We start from the raw sequence: 19595 nt of genomic DNA on the forward strand, positions 1-19595 counted from the left end.
CTTAGAGGTAGAGGCCATGGATCCTCCGTGAGCATCTCTTGAAGTTCCGGATACCAAGTTCTTCTTGGCCAGTCCGGAGCCACCAGTATTGTTCTTACTCCTCTTTTCCGTATAATTCTCAGTACCTTTGGTATGAGAGGCAGAGGAGGGAACACATACACTGACTGGTACACCCACGGTGTTACCAGAGCGTCCACAGCTATTGCCTGAGGGTCTCTTGACCTGGCGCAATATCTGTCCAATTTTTTGTTGAGGCGAGACGCCATCATGTCCACCTTTGGTCTTTCCCAACGGTTCACAATCATGTGGAAGACTTCTGGATGAAGTCCCCACTCTCCCGGGTGAAGGTCGTGTCTGCTGAGGAAGTCTGCTTCCCAGTTGTCCACTCCCGGGATGAACACTGCTGACAGTGCTATGACATGATTCTCCGCCCAGCGCAGAATCCTTGCAGCTTCTGTCATTGCTCTTCTGCTTCTCGTGCCGCCTTGTCGGTTTACGTGGGCGACTGCCGTGATGTTGTCCGACTGGATCAACACCGGCTGACCCTGAAGCAGCGATTTTGCCAGGCTTAGAGCATTGTAGATCGCTCTTAGCTCCAGTATATTTATGTGAAGGGACGTCTCCAGGTTTGACCACACGCCCTGGAAGTTTCTTCCCTGTGTGACTGCTCCCCAGCCTCGTAGGCTGGCATCCGTAGTCACCAGGACCCAGTCCTGTATGCCGAATCTGCGGCCCTCTAACAGATGGGCACTCTGCAACCACCACAGGAGAGACAACCTTGTTCTTGGTGACAGTGTTATCCGCTGATGCATGTGCAGATGCGATCCGGACCATTTGTCCAGCAGATCCCACTGAAATGTCCGTGCATGGAATCTGCCGAATGGAATCGCTTCGTAAGAAGCCACCATCTTTCCCAGGACTCTTGTGCATTGATGTACTGACACAGTTCCTGGTTTTAGGAGGTTCCTGACAAGTTCGGATAACTCCCTTGCTTTCTCCTCCGGGAGAAACACCTTTTTCTGAACCGTGTCCAGAATCATTCCCAGGAACAGCAGACGAGTTGTCGGGGTCAATTGAGATTTTGGAAGATTCAGAATCCACCCGTGTTGCTGAAGCACTACCTGGGTTAGTGCTACACCGACTTCCAGCTGTTCTCTGGACTTTGCCCTTATCAGGAGATCGTCCAAGTAAGGGATAATTAATACGCCTTTTCTTCGTAGAAGAACCATCATTTCGGTCATTACCTTGGTAAAGACCCGAGGGGCCGTGGACAAACCAAACGGCAGCGTTTGAAACTGATAATGACAGTCTTGTATCACGAACCTGAGATACCCTTGGTGTGAGGGGTAAATTGGGACATGCAGATAAGCATCTTTTATGTCCAGGGACACCATGAAGTCCCCTTCTTCCAGATTCGCTATCACTGCTCTGAGTGACTCCATCTTGAACTTGAATTTCTGTATGTACAGGTTCAAGGATTTCAGGTTTAGAATAGGTCTTACCGAACCGTCCGGCTTCGGTACCACAAATAGTGTGGAATAATACCCCTTTCCCTGTTGTAGGAGGGGTACCTTGACTATCACCTGCTGAGAATACAGCTTGTGAATGGCTTCCAAAACCAACGTCCTTTCTGAGGGAGACGTTGGTAAAGCAGACTTTAGGAACCGGCGAGGGGGAGACCTTTCGAACTCCAACATGTAACCCTGAGATATTATCTGCAGGATCCACGGGTCCACTTGTGAGCGAGCCCACTGATTGCTGAAAATCTTGAGTCGACCCCCCACCGCTCCTGAGTCCGCTTGTAAAGCCCCAGCGTCATGCTGATGGCTTTGTAGAACCCGGGGCGGGCTTCTGGTCCTGGGCAGGGGCTGCTTGCTGCCATCTCTTACCCTTTCCTCTGCCTCGCGGCAGATAAGACTGTCCTTTTGGTCGCTTGTTTTTATAGGAGCGAAAGGACTGCGGCTGAAAAGACGGTGTCTTTTTCTGTTGGGAGGGGGTCTGAGGTAAAAAAGTGGATTTGCCGGCAGTTGCCGTGGCCACCAGGTCCGATAGACCGACCCCAAATAATTCCTCTCCTTTATATGGCAATACTTCCATATGCCTTTTGGAATCCGCATCACCTGACCACTGTCGCGTCCATAAACTTCTTCTGGCAGATATGGACATCGCGCTTACTCTTGATGCTAGAGTACAAATATCCCTCTGAGCATCTCGCATATAAAGAAAAGCATCCTTTAATTGCTCTAGAGTCAATAAAATACTGTCCCTATCCAGGGTATCAATATTTTCAGTCAGAGAATCCAACCACACTACCCCAGCACTGCACATCCAGGCTGAGGCTACTGCCGGTCGCAGTATAACACCAGTATGTGTGTATATACTCTTCAGTGTAGTTTCCAGCCTCCTATCTGCTGGATCCTTGAGGGCGGCCGTATCAGGAGACGGCAACGCCACTTGCTTTGATAAACGTGTGAGCGCCTTATCCACCCTAGGGGGTGTTTCCCAGCGCGCCCTAACCTCTGGTGGGAAAGGGTATAATGCCAATAACTTCTTGGAAATTAGCAGTTTTCTATCTGGGTTAACCCACGCTTCGTCACACACGTCATTCAATTCCTCTGATTCTGGAAAAGCTACAGGTAGTTTTTTCACCCCCCACATAATACCCCTTTTTGAGGTACCAGCAGTATCAGAGATCTGCAAAGCCTCCTTCATTGCCGTGATCATATAACGTGTGGCCCTATTGGAAAATACGTTTGTTTCTTCACCGTCGACACTAGATTCATCTGTGTCGGTACCCGTGTCGACTGACTGAGGTAAGGGACGTTTTACAGCCCCTGACGGTGTCCGAGACGCCTGAGCCGGTACTAACTGGTTTTCCGGCCGTCTCATTTCGTCAACTGACTTTTGTAATGTGCTAACATTATCACGTAATTCCATAACTAAAGCCATCCATTCCGGTGTCGACTCCCTAGGGGGTGACATCACCATTACCGGCAATTGCTCTGCCTCCACACCAACATCGTCCTCATACATGTCGACACACACGTACCGACACACAGCAGCCACACAGGGAATGCTCTAATCGAAGACAGGACCCTCTTAGCCCTTTGGGGAGACAGAGGGAGAGTTTGCCAGCACACACCAAAAACGCTATAAATGTATATAAACAACCCTAGAAGGTGTTGTTTTTGATATAAGCGCTTTTAATATATCAATATCGCCAAATTATGCCCCCCTTCTCTTTGTTACCCTGTTTCTGTAGTGCAGTGCAGGGGAGAGTCCTGGGAGCCTTCCTCACCAGCGGAGCTGAGCAGGAAAATGGCGCTGAGTGCTGAGGAGAATAAGCTCCGCCCCTTTTTCGGCGAGCTTTTCTCCCGGGTTTTAAGAAAACTGGCCTGGGTTAAATACATACATATAGCCTTAATGGCTATATGTGATGTATTTATTTTGCCACTAAAGGTATTTAATATTGCTGCCCAGGGCGCCCCCAGCAGCGCCCTGCACCCTCCGTGACTGAATCAGTGAGACGTGTAGCAACAATGGCGCACAGCTGCAGTGCTGTGCGCTACCTTCATGAAGACTGAGGAGTCTTCTGCCGCCTGCTTTCCGGACCTCCGTCTTCAGCGTCTGTAAGGGGGATCGGCGGCGCGGCTCCGGGACGAACCCCAGGAGGACCTGTGTTCCGACTCCCTCTGGAGCTAAGTGTCCAGTAGCCTAAGACTCCAATCCATCCTGCACGCAGGTGAGTTGGAAATCTCTCCCCTAAGTCCCTCGATGCAGTGATCCTGTTGCCAGCAGGATTCACTGAGATTTAAACCTAAAAAAACTTTTTCTAAGCAGCTCTTTAGGAGAGCCACCTAGATTGCACCCTTCTCGGACGGGCACAAAAACCTAACTGAGGCTTGGAGGAGGGTCATAGGGGGAGGAGCCAGTACGCACCATGTGATCCTAAAAGCTTTATTTAGATGTGCCCTGTCTCCTGCGGAGCCCGCTATTCCCCATGGTCCTGACGGAGTCCCAGCATCCACTAGGACGTTAGAGAAAGGTACTTCAATTGCTGCCCAGGGCGCCCCCAGCGCCCTGCACCCTACAGTGACCGGAGTGTGTAAGTGTGCTGGGAGCAATGGCGCACAGCTGCGGTGCTGTGCGCTACCTTAAATGTAGACAGGAGTCTTCTGCCGCCGATTTAGTCGTCTTCAAGCTTCTGTTCTTCTGGCTCTGCGAGGGGGACGGCGGCGCGGCTCCGGGAACGGACGATCGAGGACAGGTGCCTGTGTTCGAACCCTCTGGAGCTAATGGTGTCCAGTAGCCTAAGAAGCACAAGCTAGCTGCAAGCAGGTAGGTTTGCTTCTCTCCCCTTAGTCCCACGTAGCAGTGAGTCTGTTGCCAGCAGAAGCTCACTGAAAATAAAAAACCTAATAAATACTTTCTTTACTAGTAAGCTCAGGAGAGCCCACTAGGAGCACCCAGCTCTGGCCGGGCACAGATTCTAACTGAGGTCTGGAGGAGGGGCATAGAGGGAGGAGCCAGTGCACACCAGATAGTACCTAATCTTTTCTTTAGAGTGCCCAGTCTCCTGCGGAGCCCGTCTATTCCCGTGGTCCTTACGGAGTTCCCAGCATCCACTAGGACGTCAGAGAAAAGTATTTTCAGAGAAACTCAGTAGAGCTCCCATAGTGTGTGTCCAGTCTCTTCTGGGCACAGAATCTAACTGGAGTCTGGAGGACGGGCATAGAGGGAGGAGCCAGGTCACACCCATTCAAAGTCTTATAGTATGCCCATGTCTCCTGCGGATCCCGTCTATACCCCAGGGTCCTTACGGAGTCCCCAGCACCCTCTAGGATGTCTGAGAAAAAGGATTAAAACAAACTACAATTTTAAGTAAGCGACTAAAAGGCCCGTACACACTGGTCGATATATCGGCCGTTCTCTTGAACGGCCGATATATCGCGGGACCGTTGGCCAGTGTGTACGGCCGATACGTCTGTGAACTCCGTCGTTCACAGACGTATTGCGTCGGCCCCGCAGCACAGCAGACGGCCAATATATCTACCGATATATTGGCGCGTCGCTGTGTGTGTACGTACACATGCTGCGGCGGCCGGCGGTGATTGACAGCTGAACTGGGCGGGCGTGTGTACACGCCCGCCCAGTTCATGACGTCAGTCCCCGACGGATCGGGCAGTTGTTTTTGCAGCTGCTGTTGCAATATTATGCCGTACGCCGTTGCGATTATATGCTATGGGCAGAAGCTAACTTGAGCATAGGGACGCCTACTGCGGTTGCATAATTTCCGTACAACGGTGTATAATTGTTGATGTATCGGTACAATCATTGCAAATCGGAACACGTCGCAGAGCCTGAGTGCCTCTGAAAACGCGCAGGCTGAGCTGCTCTCCCAGGATACACAGGGCTTTCCAGTAGCAAGATCGCAACTGCTAATTTATGCTCGCCCAGAAAATGCCATCCGAACGGCCAAGACACGACTGCGTTTGGCATACCACTCACTTTGCGACTAATTCCTTGGAGCAATCGCAATTCACTTGCTGCGACTGCGACTCAGTACCATGCGCAGTAAGAAAACATTGGCAGATTAGCATACAATAGCAGTTTTGGACCATATCTGAATCAGGCCCTCTGAGCACACATCATCAACCCTATATGCTCCTGGTTGCACCTGCACATTCCAGTTACTCTGCACTTACTATCTGCCATTTAATAAACCTCATCCCTGTCAAGTTACTCATCATGTGGACTGACATTCGTAGTACACCGTTCTGACAATAATTTGGACTCCAAAATAGCACTTACACATGTACTTTGTGCGCACTGAGTACATCCTGCAGAAAGTTGAAGATGCTTTAGTCAGATTGGTTTTAAAGCCACACCATGTAATGAATGTCTTCCAAATTCTATAATACAAGTTTATATTTCTTGCCTGCAGGAACGTATTAATCAGTGACTGATAGTCCATCTCTGAGCACTTCAATGCCATTAGCTGTAATTGCTCTACAGTTGTGTGAAATACTAGACCTAGAAGTAATAATCTGTATGACAAGGCAGTTCTCCCTGAAGTGTATCAATGCATCCCGTTCTTCTCTTGACCGAGTTCCAGGGACGGAAGATCTGTGTATTTCTCCATTTTAGTTTGTTGCTATAATGTTCACCGCTACCATCAGAAATTTGTTTCTGGTGAGTCACGGTTTATAAAGGCCACCACTGTCCTGTTGTCTGAGCAATGTTTTACAGTAGTGACTGATAAAACACTGAACGGCTTTCTAAACTACTCTGGCAATACATTCACGTAGACTCTTCTATATTTCCAGGGGGTCATATCGCCAGCCTGTAAAGCTGGATATACACTATAAGGCTGGGTACACACTTGGCAATATGCAGCTAATATATCACATTGTCCAGTGTGTATGCACTACATTGTTACATTGCTTGCTTCTGCGGCTCGTAAACGATGTACAATATCTTTAGTTTATACCTTGAACGCAAAATATATTGTAAAAGACTGCATGTTCCAGGACGTACAGACATATTGGTTAAATCCATTTGATTTAACCACTCTATCCGAAACAACCGTTTTGGTCCATTTTCCAGATCTGGGAGCAAATGATGGATTGTAATTTGGTCCCGGACATTACCAGATTTTTGTTCCAACCAGCCAGATTATACAGAAAATCTTATAGTGTGTACCCATCTTAAAACTTGAATCTATCATACTGTCATAAGTATAAATGCTTAGCATATGAACAGGAAACTCTAATCAGTAATCAATTCATTTTCTTGTTACTGCAAAAAACAAATACAAAAAAAAACGCAACTTTCCCCACCTCTGTACACACCCTACTCCACACCCCCAAATAAAAAAAATATTACAGAGCAACCTGTGATTACAATGTGTTAGGCCTTCCTGCTTTCCTCTGTGCTGCATCCCTGGACCAGTAAGACGGAACAGGTCACCCATAGTTTGTAATGCAGATATACAGTCCGTATCGGTAGTAAACAGTGAATATCGTACAGTTTGTATACAGCTTGCAATGCACGCTCCCATGGGGTCGGCATCGCAAGCAAAAAACAGACTGTGCATTCAGGTCAATTTTGACTAGAATGTGTACAATCTAGTACAAAGTACGGTCAAAATTGACCACAGTAAAAATCACAGAGCCAAAATCGCAGTGTGTATAGTCAATATCGGAGGATTTTGGCTATAAAGTAATCAAGGGAAATCGCATAGTGCAAATCTGCCACATAGGCAGAATCGCACCGTATGTATGCGGCACAACAATAAAATCACTGTGCATTTGGGTAATGGAAAACACCAGCCAATGTGCCAGGTAAGACGGTCATACATGGGCCAATGCGGTCGCTAGCCCAAGAGTGTAGTGACAGGACCGCTACCTGCTCTGATTACAGACATGGATGAGCAACCTGACTAGCAAGAACTTGCCATTGGGTGCTTGGGCAAAGGAGCCACCCCAGCAACACTGGGGCCGGTCAGAGGCAACTGAGGACAATAGATAGTGGTCCAAACACACATCACAGCAAGTCTGCCAAGGGCCCGCGTGACATCTCTATTAGCATAACAGGGACACGGTGAGTTGAGCTAAGCAGTGATAAAAGTGGAGAAGTGAGCCAGTGGAAAAGTTGCCCATGGCAACCAATCAGCTGCTCTGTATACTTTTCTAGTATGCAAATTATAAATGTTACATCAATGCTGGTTGGTTGACATGAGCAACTAATCCACTGGCTCACTCCTCCACTTTTGTCACTGCTTAGTACATCTCCCCCACAGTCACTTTGGGTACAGCTAGCATGCGCAATGTGTGGCCCGCAGCCCGGTATAGGCATAGAGCAGAGAGTACGGCGGTAGTAGCGTTAGCACATGGGTAACCAGCACGCTGCAAGCTCCAGGGACGGCAGAATGAAACGTGATCACCTCCCTGGCCGCCCCCACCAGTGTGCTACAGCACGGCGTCTATACAAGCCGCCACTTGACGAAGAACATAAGAGTGTGTTGGTATCAGTCGTTCCGGCTCCCAGGCCCCAACCTGTGTGTGTGAGACGAGGAGGCGGGGCCCGGGCATCATAAACACAACCACATGCGGCCACACGCACACCGCTCACTCTGGTTCTCTCCACTGTACCTGCTTTCCTGAAGCGGAGGAAGGTGGCCGGGGCCCTTCTCACCGGGGTCAGTGTTAGGGCAGCAGCAGGAAGGGGCTCTCCTCCTAACCGCAGGTATCTAGTCTACCTCACAGGTACTTCCGCCATGAGCGGGAGATGCGTCTGCCCGTAGCGTGGTGACGTCACATAGCGCGGCCATGTAGCCAATAAGAATGAGAGGCGGCCCCTTCTCCGGTAGCTGCTGCCACAGCCAAAGTGTGCTTGCCTTGCTTCTTCTGCTGTTGTGTGTGAGAGTACGTGGTCACGGTTGGTTTTAGGCCATTTGGATCTAGCATCTACCACGTGGTCACTGGTCAGGGCACTGTGCTTTTTTATTGGGCCGGGGACTTCTCTCGAGCGAGGAGGCAGAGAGCAGTAGCCGCCAGGCAGCCGGAGCAGGTGTAGTTAGCTGAGATAATGGGGCTAATTCTGAGTTGGGCACAGCCACGTCCTCGTCTGCTTCTTTTTCCAGGAACATCATACCATCCAACATGACCCGCCCCACTAGGTACAGAATGCTCTGTTCCTGGCCTTCCCTCTTAATTTATTTTGTCTGACGTCCTAAGTGGATGCTGGGACTCCGTAAGGACCATGGGGAATAGCGGCTCCGCAGGAGACTGGGCACAACTAAAGAAAGCTTTAGGACTACCTGGTGTGCACTGGCTCCTCCCACTATGACCCTCCTCCAGACCTCAGTTAGATTCTTGTGCCCGGCTGAGCTGGATGCACACTAGGGGCTCTCCTGAGCTCCTAGAAAGAAAGTATATTTAGGTTTTTAATTTTACAGTGAGATCTGCTGGCAACAGACTCACTGCAGCGAGGGACTAAGGGGAGAAGAAGCGAACCTACCTAACAGGTGGTAGTTTGGGCTTCTTAGGCTACTGGACACCATTAGCTCCAGAGGGATCGACCGCAGGACCCGACCTTGGTGTTCGTTCCCGGAGCCGCGCCGCCGGCCCCCTTACAGAGCCAGAAGCAAGAAGTGTTCCGGAAAATCGTCGGCAGAAGACTTCTGTCTTCAACAAGGTAGCGCACAGCACTGCAGCTGTGCGCCATTGCTCCTCATGCACACCTCACACTCCGGTCACTGATGGGTGCAGGGCGCTGGGGGGGGGCGCCCTGAGGGCAATATAAGACACCTTGGCTGGCAAATCATCACAATATATAGTCCCAGGGCTATATATGTGATAAATTACCCCTGCCAGAATCCATAAAAAAGCAGGAGAAAAGTCTGCCGAAAAAGGGGCGGGGCTATCTCCCTCAGCACACTGGCGCCATTTTTTCTTCACAGTGCAGCTGGAAGACAGCTCCCCAGGCTCTCCCCTGTAGTTTTCAGGCTCAAAGGGTTAAAAAGAGAGGGGGGGCACTAAATTTAGGCGCAATATATGTATACAAGCAGCTATTGGGGGAAATATCACTCCGTTATAGTGTTAATCCCTGCATTATATAGCGCTCTGGTGTGTGCTGGCATACTCTCTCTCTGTCTCCCCAAAGGACTTTGTGGGGTCCTGTCCTCAGTCAGAGCATTCCCTGTGTGTGTGCGGTGTGTCGGTACGGCTGTGTCGACATGTTGGATGAGGAAGGTTACGTGGAGGCGGAGCAGAGGCCGATAAATGGGATGTCGCCCCCTGTGGGGCCGACACCAGAGTGGATGGATAGGTGGAAGGTATTAACCGACAATGTCAACTCCTTACATAAAAGGCTGAATGACGTAACAGCTGTGGGACAGCCGGCTTCTCAGCCCGCACCTGCCCAGACGTCTCAAAGGCCATCAGGGGCTCAAAAAAACGCCCGTTACCTCAGATGGCAGACACAGATGTCGACACGGAGTCTGACTCCAGCGTCGACGAGGTTGAGATATATACACAATCCACTAGGAACATCCGTTGCATGATCTCGGCAATGAAAAATGTGTTACACATTTCTGACATGAACCCAAGTACCACATAAAAGGGGTTTTATTTTTGGGGAGAAAAAGCAGCCAGTGTTTTGTTCCCCCATCAGATGAGTGAATGAAGTGTGTAAAGAAGCGTGGGTTCCCACGATAAGAAACTGGTAATTTCTAAAAAGTTACTGATGGCGTACCCTTTCCCGCCAGAGGATAGGTCACGTTGGGAGATATCCCCTAGGGTGGATAAGGCGCTCACACGTTTGTCAAAAAAGGTGGCACTGCCGTCTTAGGATACGGCCACCTTGAAGGAGCCTGCTGATAAAAAGCAGGAGGCTATCCTGAAGTCTGTATATACACACTCAGGTTCTATACTGAGACCTGCAATTGCCTCAGCATAAATAGTGCTGCTGCACCGTGGTCTGATACCCTGTCAGATATTAATACCCTAGACAGGGATAATATTTTGCTAACATAGAGCATATTAAAGACGTAGTCTTATATATGAAGGATGCACAGAGGGATATTTGCCGGCTGGCATCCAGAATTAATGCAATGTCCATTCTGCCAGGAGGGTATTAGAAACCCGGCAGTGGACAGGTGATGCTGCCTGTAAAAGGCACATGGAGATTCTGACTTATAAGGGTGAGGAATTGTTTGGGAATGGTCTCTGGGACCTCGTATCCACAGCAACAGCTGGGAAGAAAAATTTTTACCTCAGGTTTTCTCACAGCCTAAGAAAGAACCGTATTTTCAGGTACAGTCCTTTCGGCTTCAGAAAAGCAAGCGGGTCAAAGGCGCTTCCTTTCTGCACAGAGACAAGGGAAGAAGGAAAAAGATGCACCAGACAGCCAGTTCCCAGGATCAAAAATCTTCCCCCGCTTCCTCTGAGTCCACCGCATGACGCTGGGGCTCCACAGGTGGAGACAGGTGCGGTAGTGGCGCGTCTCGGGAACTTCAGGGACCAGTGGGCTTGCCCACAGGTGGATCCCTAGGTTCTGCAAATAGTATCACAGGGATACAGGCTGGAGTTCGAGGCGACTCCCCCTCGCCGTTACCTCACATCAGCCTTGCCTGCTGCCCTCGGAGAAAGGTAGTACTGGCGGCAATTCACAAGCTGTACTTCCAGCAGGTGAAATCAAGGTACCCCTCCTTCAACAAGGCCGGGGTTACTATTCCAAAATGTTGTGGTACCGAAACCAGACGGTTCGGTGAGACCCATTCTAAAATTGAAAGCCTTGAACACTTTTATATACGAAGGCTCAAGTTGAAAATGGAATCGCTCAGGGCGATTATTGCAAGCCTGGAGAATTTCATGGTATCACTGGACATCAAGGATGCTTACCTGCATGTCCCTATTTACCCTCTTCACCAGGAGTACCTCAAAATTGTGGTACAGGATTGTCATTACCAATTCCAGACGTTGCCGTTGGTCTGTCCCCGGCACCGAGGTATTTACCAAGGTAATGGCCGAAATAATTATCCCGTACTTGGACGATCTCCTTATAAAGGCGAGGTCCAGGGAGCAGTTGTTCGTCGGAGTAGCACTATCTCGGGAAGTGCTACAACAGCACGGCTGGATTCTGAATATTCCAAAGTCGCAGCTGGTTCCTACGACGCGTCTGCTGTTCCTGGGTATGGTTCTGGACACAGAACAGGATAAAAAGGGTTTCTCCCGGAGGAGAAGTCCAAGGAGTTGTCGTCTCTAGACAGAGACCTCCTAATACAAATACAGGTGTCGGTGCATCAATGCACGCGAGCCCTGGGAAAGATGGTAGCTTCTTACGAAGAAATTCCATTCGCCAGGTCCCATGCAAGGATTTTCCAGTGTGATCTGTTGGACAAGTGGTCCGGGTCGCATCTTCAGATGCATCGGCGGATAACCCTGTCTCCAAGGGCCAGGGTGTCGCTGTTGTGGTGGCTGTAGAGTGCTCATCTTCTAGGGGGCCGCAGATTCGGCATACAGGACTGGGTCCTGGTGACCACGGATGCCAGCCTTCGAGGCTGGGGGGCAGTCACACAGGGAAGAAACTTCCAAGGCTATGGAAAAGTCAGTAGACTTCCCTACACATACATATTCTGGAACTAAGGGCCATTTACAATGCCCTAAGTCAGGCTAGACCCCTGCTTCAACACCGGCCGGTGCTGATCCAGTCAGACAACATCACGGCGGTCGCTCATGTAAACCGACAGGGCGGCACAAGAAGCAGGATGGCGATGGCAGAAGTCACAAGGATTCTCCGATGGGCGGAAAATCATGTGTTAGCACTGTCAGCAGTGTTCATTCCCGGAGTGGACAACTGAGAAGCAGACTTTCTCAGAAGACACGACCTCCACCGGGGAGAGTGGGGACTTCATCCAGAAGTCTTCCAAATGATTGTACACCGTTGGGAAAGGCCACAGGTGGACATGATGGCGTCCCGCCTCAACAAAAAGCTACAAAGATATTACGCCAGGTCAAGGGACCCTCAGGTGATAGCTGTGGACGCTCTGGTAACACCGTGGGTGTACCAGTCGGTGTATGTGTTCCCTTCTCTGCCTCTCTTACCCAGGGTAATGAGAATAATAAGAAGGAGAGGAGTAAGAACTATACTCATTGTTCTGGGTTGGCCAAGAAGAGCTTGGTAACCAGAACTCCAAGAAATGATCTCAGAGGACCCATGGCCTCTGCCGCTCAGACAGGACCTGCTGCAGCAGGGGGCCTGTCTGTTCCAAGACGTACCTCGGCTGCGTTTGACGGCATGGCGGTTGAACGCCGGATCCTGAAGGAAAAGGGCATTCCTGAGGAAGTTATCCCTACGCTATTTAAAGCTAGGAAAGAAGTGAACGCAAACCATTATCACCGCATATGGCGGAAATATGTTGCGTGCTGTGAGGCCAGGAAGGCCCCAAAGGAGAAATTTCAGCTAGGTCGATTTCTGCACTTCCTACAGTCAGAGGTGACTATGGGCCTAAAATTGGGTTCCATTAAGGTCCAGATTTCGGCTCTATCGATTTTCTTCCAAAATAGAACTGGCTTCACTGCCTGAAGTTCAGACTTTTGTTAAGGGAGTGCTGCATAGTCAGCCCCCGTTTGTGCCTCCAGTGGCATCGTGGGATCTCAACGTGGTGTTGGATTTCCTGAAGTCGCATTGGGTTGAGCCACTTAAATCCGTGGAGCTATAATACCTCACGTGGAAAGTGGTCATGCTGTGGGCCTTGGCGTCGGCCAGGCGTGTATCAGAATTGGCGGCTTTGTCATGCAAAAGCCCTTATCTGTATTTTATATGGATAAGGCGGAATTGAGGACTCGTTCCCAATTCCTTCCTAAGGTGGTATCAGTTTTTCATGTGAACCAACCTATTGTGGTGCCTGCGGCTACTTGGGACTTGGAGGATTCCAAGTTACTGGACGTAGTCCGGGCCCTGAAAAGTATATGTTTCCAGGACAGCTGGAGTCGGGAAAACTGACTCGCTATTTCTCCTGTATGCACCCAACAAGCTGGGTGCTCCTGCTTCTAAGCAGACTATTGCTCGCTGGATCTGTAGCACGATTCAACTTGCACATTCTGCGGCTGGACTGCCGCACCCTAAATCTGTAAAAGCCCATTCCACGAGGAAAGTGGGCTCTTCTTGGGCAGCTGCCCGAGGGGTCTCGGCTTTACAACTTTGCCGAGCTGTTACTTGGTCGGGTTAAAACATTTTTGTAAGAGTCTACAAGTTTGATACCCTGGCTGAGGAGGACCTAGAGTTTGCTCATTCGATGCTGCAGAGTCATCCGCACTCTCCCGCCCGTTTGGGAGCTTTGGTATAATCCCCATGGTCCTTACGGAGTCCCAGCATCCACTTAGGACGTCAGAGAAAATAAGATTTTACCACCGGTAAATCTATTTCTCGTAGTCCGTAGTGGATGCTGGGCGCCCATCCCAAGTGCGGATTGTCTGCAATACTTGTTTATAGTTATTGCCTAACTAAAGGGTTATTGTTGAGCCATCTGTTGAGAGGCTCAGTTATATTTCATACTGTTAACTGGGTATAGTATCACGAGTTATACGGTGTGGCTGGTATGAGTCTTACCCGGGATTCAAAATCCTTCCTTATTGTGTCAGCTTTTCCGGGCACAGTATCCTAACTGAGGTCTGGAGGAGGGTCATAGTGGGAGGAGCCAGTGCACACCAGGTAGTCCTAAAGCTTTCTTTAGTTGTGCCCAGTCTCCTGCGGAGCCGCTATTCCCCATGGTCCTTACGGAGTCCCAGCATCCACTACGGACTACGAGAAATAGATTTACCGGTGAGTAAAATCTTATTTTCTCTAACGTCCTAAGTGGATGCTGGGGACTCCGTAAGGACCATGGGGAATAGCGGCTCCGCAGGAGACTGGGCACAAAAGTAAAGCTTTAGAACTACCTGGTGTGCACTGGCTCCTCCCCCTATGACCCTCCTCCAAGCCTCAGTTAGATTTTTGTGCCCGAACGAGAAGGGTGCACACTAGGTGGCTCTCCTGAGCTGCTTAGTGAAAAGTTTGGTTTTAGGTTTTTTAAGGGGAGGAGTTATTTGGGGTCGGTCTTTCAGACCTGGTGGCCACGGCAACAGCTGGGAAATCCACGTTTGTACCCCAGGTCGCCTCTCAACATAAGAAGACGCCGTATTATCAGGCGCAGTCTTTTCGTGGGCAAGCGGGCAAAAGGTTCCTCATTTCTGCCCCGTGACAGAGGGAGAGGAAAAAGGCTGCAGAAATCAGCCAGTTCCCAGGAACAGAAGCCCTCTCCCGCCTCTGCCAAGCCCTCAGTATGACGCTGGGGCTTTACAAGCAGAATCAGGCACGGTGGGGGCCCGTTTCAATGAATTTCAGCGCGCAGTGGGCTCACTCGCAAGTAGACCCCTGGTTCCTTCAGGTGTTATCTCAGGGGTACAAATTGGAATTCGAGACGTCTCCCCCTCGCCGTTTCCTAAAGTCGGCTTTACCGATGTCTCCTTCTGACAGGGAGGCAGTTTTGGAAGCCATTCACATGCTGTATTCCCAGCAGGTGATAATCAAGGTACCCCTCCTGCAACAGGGAACGGGGTATTATTCCACACTGTTGTGGTACCGAAGCCGGACGGCTCGGTGAGACCGATTCTAAATCTAAAATCTTGAACACTTACATACGGAGATTCAAATTCAAGATTGAGTCACTCAGAGCAGTGATTGCGAACCTGGAAGAAGGGACTACATGATGTCTCGGGACATCAAGGATGCTTACCTTCATGTCCCAATTACCCTTCTCACCAAGGGTACCTCAGGTTTATGGTACAGAACTGTCACTATCAGTTTCAGACGCTGCCGTATGGATGGTCCACGGCACCCTGGGTCTTTACCAAGGTAATGGCCGAAATGATGATACTCCTTCGAAGGAAGGGAATTTTAGTTATCCCTTACTTGGACGATTCCCTGATAAGGGTAAGATCCAGGGAACAGTTGGAGGTCGGTGTAGCACTATCTCAGGTAGTGTTGCGGCAGCACGATTGGATTCTCAATATTCCAAAATCGCAGCTGATTCCGACGACTCGTCTTCTGTTCCTAGGGATGATCCTGGACACAGTCCAGAAAAAGGTGTTTCTCCCGGAGGAGAAAGTCAGGGAGTTATCCGAACTAGTCAGGAACCTCCTATAACCGAGCCAAGTCTCAGTACATCAATGAAATGGTTCTGGGAAAAATGGTGGCTTCCTACGAAGCAATCCCATTCGGCAGATTCCACGCAAGAACTTTCCAGTGGGACCTGCTGGACAAATGGTCCGGGTCGCTTCTTCAGATGCATGAGCGGATAACCCTGTCACCAAGCACAAGGGTGTCTCTCCTGTGGTGGTTGCAGAGTGCTCATCTTCTAGAAGGCCGCACATTCAGGACTGGGTCCTGGTGACCACGGATGCCAGCCTGCGAGGCTGGGGAGCAGTCACACAGGGAAGGAATTTCCAGAGCTTATGGTCAAGCCTGGAGACATCACTTCACATAAATATCCTGAAGCTAAGGGCCATTTACAATGCTCTAAGCTCAGCAAGACCTCTGCTTCAAGGTCACCCGGAGTTGATCCATTCGGACAACATCACGGCAGTCACCCACGTAAACAGACAGGGTGACACAAGAAGCAGGAGGGCAATGGCAGAAGCTGCAAGGATTCTTCGCTGGGCAGAAAATCATGTGATAGCACTGTCAGCAGTATTCATTCCGGGAGTGGACAACTGGGAAGCAGACTTCCTCAGCAGACACGACCTCCACCCGGGAGAGTGGGGACTTTACCCAGAAGTCTTCCACATGTTTATAAAACTCGACAAGTATTGCGCCAGGTCAAGGGACCCTCAGGCAATAGCTGTAGACGCTCTGGTAACACAGTGGGTGTACCAGTCAGTGTATGTGTTCCCTCCTCTGCCTCTCATACCCAAGGTACTGAGAATTATAAGATGGAGAGGAGTAAGCACTATATTCGTGGCTCCGGATTGGCCAAGAAGGACTTGGTAACCGGAACTTCAAGAGATGCTCACGGAGGATCCATGGCCTCTACCTCTAAGAAGGGACCTGCTCCAGCAAGGACCCTGTCTGTTCCAAGACTTACCGCGGCTGCGTTTGATGGCATGGCGGTTGAACGCCGGATCCTGAAGGAGAAAGGCATTCCGGATGAAGTCATTCCTATCCTGATCAAAGCCAGGAAAGATATAACCGCAAAACATTATCACCGCATTGGGCGAAAGTATGTTGCGTGGTGCGAGGCCAGTAAGGCCCCGACGGAGGAATTTTCAACTAGGTCGATTCCTACATTTCCTGCAAACAGGAGTGTCTATGGGCCTGAAATGGGGGTCCATTAAGGTTCAAATTTCGGCCCTGTTAATTTTCTTCCAAAAAGAACTAGCTTCAGTCCCTGAAGTTCAGACGTTTGTGAAAGGGGTACTGTATATACAGCCTCCTTTTGTGCCTCCAGTGGCACCTTGGGATCTAAATGTAGTTTTTGGGTTCCAAAAGTCACATTAGTTTGAACCACTTAAATATGTGGAGTTAAAATATCTCACATGGAAAGTGGTCATGCTGTTGGCCCTGGCCTGGGCCAGGTGCGTGTCAGAATTGGCGGCTTTATCCTGTAAAAGCCCTCATCTGATTTTCCATTCGGACAGGGCGGAATTGAGGACTTGTCCTCAGTTTCTCCCTAAGGTGGTTTTCAGCGTTTCACCTGAATCAACCTATTGTGGTGCCTGCGGCTACTAGGGACTTGGAGGACTCCAAGTTGCTAGACGTTGTCAGAGCCCTGGAAATATAGGTTTCCAGGACGGCTGGAGTCAGAAAATCTGACTCGTTGTTTATTCTGTATGCACCCAACAAGCTGGGTGCTCCTGCTTCTAAGCAGACTATTGCTCGTTGGATTTGTAGTACAATTCAGCTTGCACATTCTGTGGCAGGCCTGCCACAGCCAAAATCTGTAAAAGCCCATTCCACAAGGAAGGTGGGCTCATCTTGGGCGGCTGCCCGAGGGGTCTCGGCTTTACAACTTTGCCGAGCAGCTACTTGGTCAAGAGCAAATACGTTTGTAAAATTCTACAAATTTGATACCCTGGCTGAGGAGGACCTGGAGTTCTCTCATTTGGTGCTGCAGAGTCATCCGCACTCTCCCGCCCGTTTGGGAGCTTTGGTATAATCCCCATGGTCCTTACGGAGTCCCCAGCATCCACTTAGGACGTTAGAGAAAATAAGAATTTACTTACCGATAATTCTATTTCTCGTAGTCCGTAGTGGATGCTGGGCGCCCATCCCAAGTGCGGATTGTCTGCAATACTGGTACATAGTTATTGTTACCAAAAAATCGGGTTATTGCTGTAGTGAGCCATCTTTTCTAGAGGCTCCTCTGTTATCATGCTGTTAACTGGGTTTAGATCACAAGTTATATGGTGTGATTGGTGTGGTTGGTATGAGTCTTACCCGGGATTCAAAATCCTTCCTTATTGTGTACGCTCGTCCGGGCACAGTATCCTAACTGAGGCTTGGAGGAGGGTCATAGGGGGAGGAGCCAGTGCACACCAGGTAGTTCTAAAGCTTTACTTTTGTGCCCAGTCTCCTGCGGAGCCGCTATTCCCCATGGTCCTTACGGAGTCCCCAGCATCCACTACGGACTACGAGAAATAGAATTATCGGTAAGTAAATTCTTTTCTCTGACGTCCTAAGTGGATGCTGGGGACTCCGTCAGGACCATGGGGATTAGCGGCTCCGCAGGAGACAGGGCACAAAAGTAAAAGCTTTAGGATCAGGTGGTGTGCACTGGCTCCTCCCCCTATGACCCTCCTCCAAGCCTCAGTTAGATTTTTGTGCCCGGCCGAGAAGGGTGCAATCTAGGTGGCTCTCCTAAAGAGCTGCTTAGAGTAAAAGTTTTGTTAGGTTTTTTATTTTCAGTGAGTCCTGCTGGCAACAGGCTCACTGCATCGAGGGACTTAGGGGAGAGAAGTGAACTCACCTGCGTGCAGGATGGATTGGCTTCTTAGGCTACTGGACACCATTAGCTCCAGAGGGAGTCGGAACACAGGTCTCACCCTGGGGTTCGTCCCGGAGCCGCGCCGCCGACCCCCTTGCAGATGCCGAAAAGTGAAGAGGTCCAGAAACCGGCGGCAGAAGACTTTTCAGTCTTCATAAGGTAGCGCACAGCACTGCAGCTGTGCGCCATTGTTGTCAGCACACTTCATAGCAGCGGTCACTGAGGGTGCAGGGCGCTGGGGGGGGCGCCCTGGGCAGCAATGATAGTACCTTATTCTGGCTAAAAATACATCACATATAGCCCCTGGGGGCTATATGGATGTATTTAACCCCTGCCAGGTCTCAGAAAAACGGGAGAAGAAGCCCGCCGAAAAGGGGGCGGGGCCTATTCTCCTCAGCACACAGCGCCATTTTCCCTCACAGAAATGCTGGTGGGAAGACTCCCAGGCTCTCCCCTGCACTGCACTACAGAAACAGGGTTAAAACAGAGAGGGGGGGCACTTATTTGGCGATATGACTATATATATTAAAATGCTATAAGGGAAAAGCACTTATATAAAGGTTGTCCCTGTATAATTATAGCGTTTTTGGTGTGTGCTGGCAAACTCTCCCTCTGTCTCCCCAAAGGGCTAGTGGGGTCCTGTCCTCTATCAGAGCATTCCCTGTGTGTGTGCTGTGTGTCGGTACGTGTGTGTCGACATGTATGAGGACGATGTTGGTGAGGAGGCGGAGCAATTGCCTGTAATGGTGATGTCACTCTCTAGGGAGTCGACACCGGAATGGATGGCTTATTCTAGGAATTACGTGATAATGTCAACAGAGACGGCCGGCAAAAAAATAGTACCTGTCCAGGCGTCTCAAACACCGTCAGGGGCTTTAAAACGCCCATTTACCTCAGTCGGTCGACACAGACACTGACACTGATTTCAGTGTCGACGGTGAAGAAACAAACGTATTTTCCTTTAGGGCCACACGTTACTTGTTAAGGGCAATGAAGGAGGTGTTACATATTTCTGATACTACAAGTACCACAAAAAAGGGTATTATGTGGGGTGTGAAAAAACTACCTG

At 49.9% G+C, this 19595-nt stretch overlaps 1 protein-coding gene across 2 annotated transcripts in view; it reads right to left on the bottom strand.

Moving 5' to 3' along the window:
• EYA3 (EYA transcriptional coactivator and phosphatase 3) overlaps positions 1-8444 on the bottom strand; it is a 229895-nt gene extending 221451 nt beyond the window's left edge. The window contains exon 1 of one of the 2 annotated variants that reach the window (XM_063954572.1): positions 8154-8444. The gene's annotated coding sequence lies outside the window, so the exon portion shown is untranslated. The remainder of the gene's footprint in view (positions 1-8153) is intronic. The other variant, XM_063954571.1, reaches the window with a different exon arrangement.
• Between the last annotated feature and the right edge of the window lie 11151 nt (positions 8445-19595).

This window comes from Pseudophryne corroboree, chromosome 2, assembly GCF_028390025.1.
Source record: "Pseudophryne corroboree isolate aPseCor3 chromosome 2, aPseCor3.hap2, whole genome shotgun sequence".
Lineage (NCBI taxonomy): Eukaryota > Metazoa > Chordata > Amphibia > Anura > Myobatrachidae > Pseudophryne > Pseudophryne corroboree.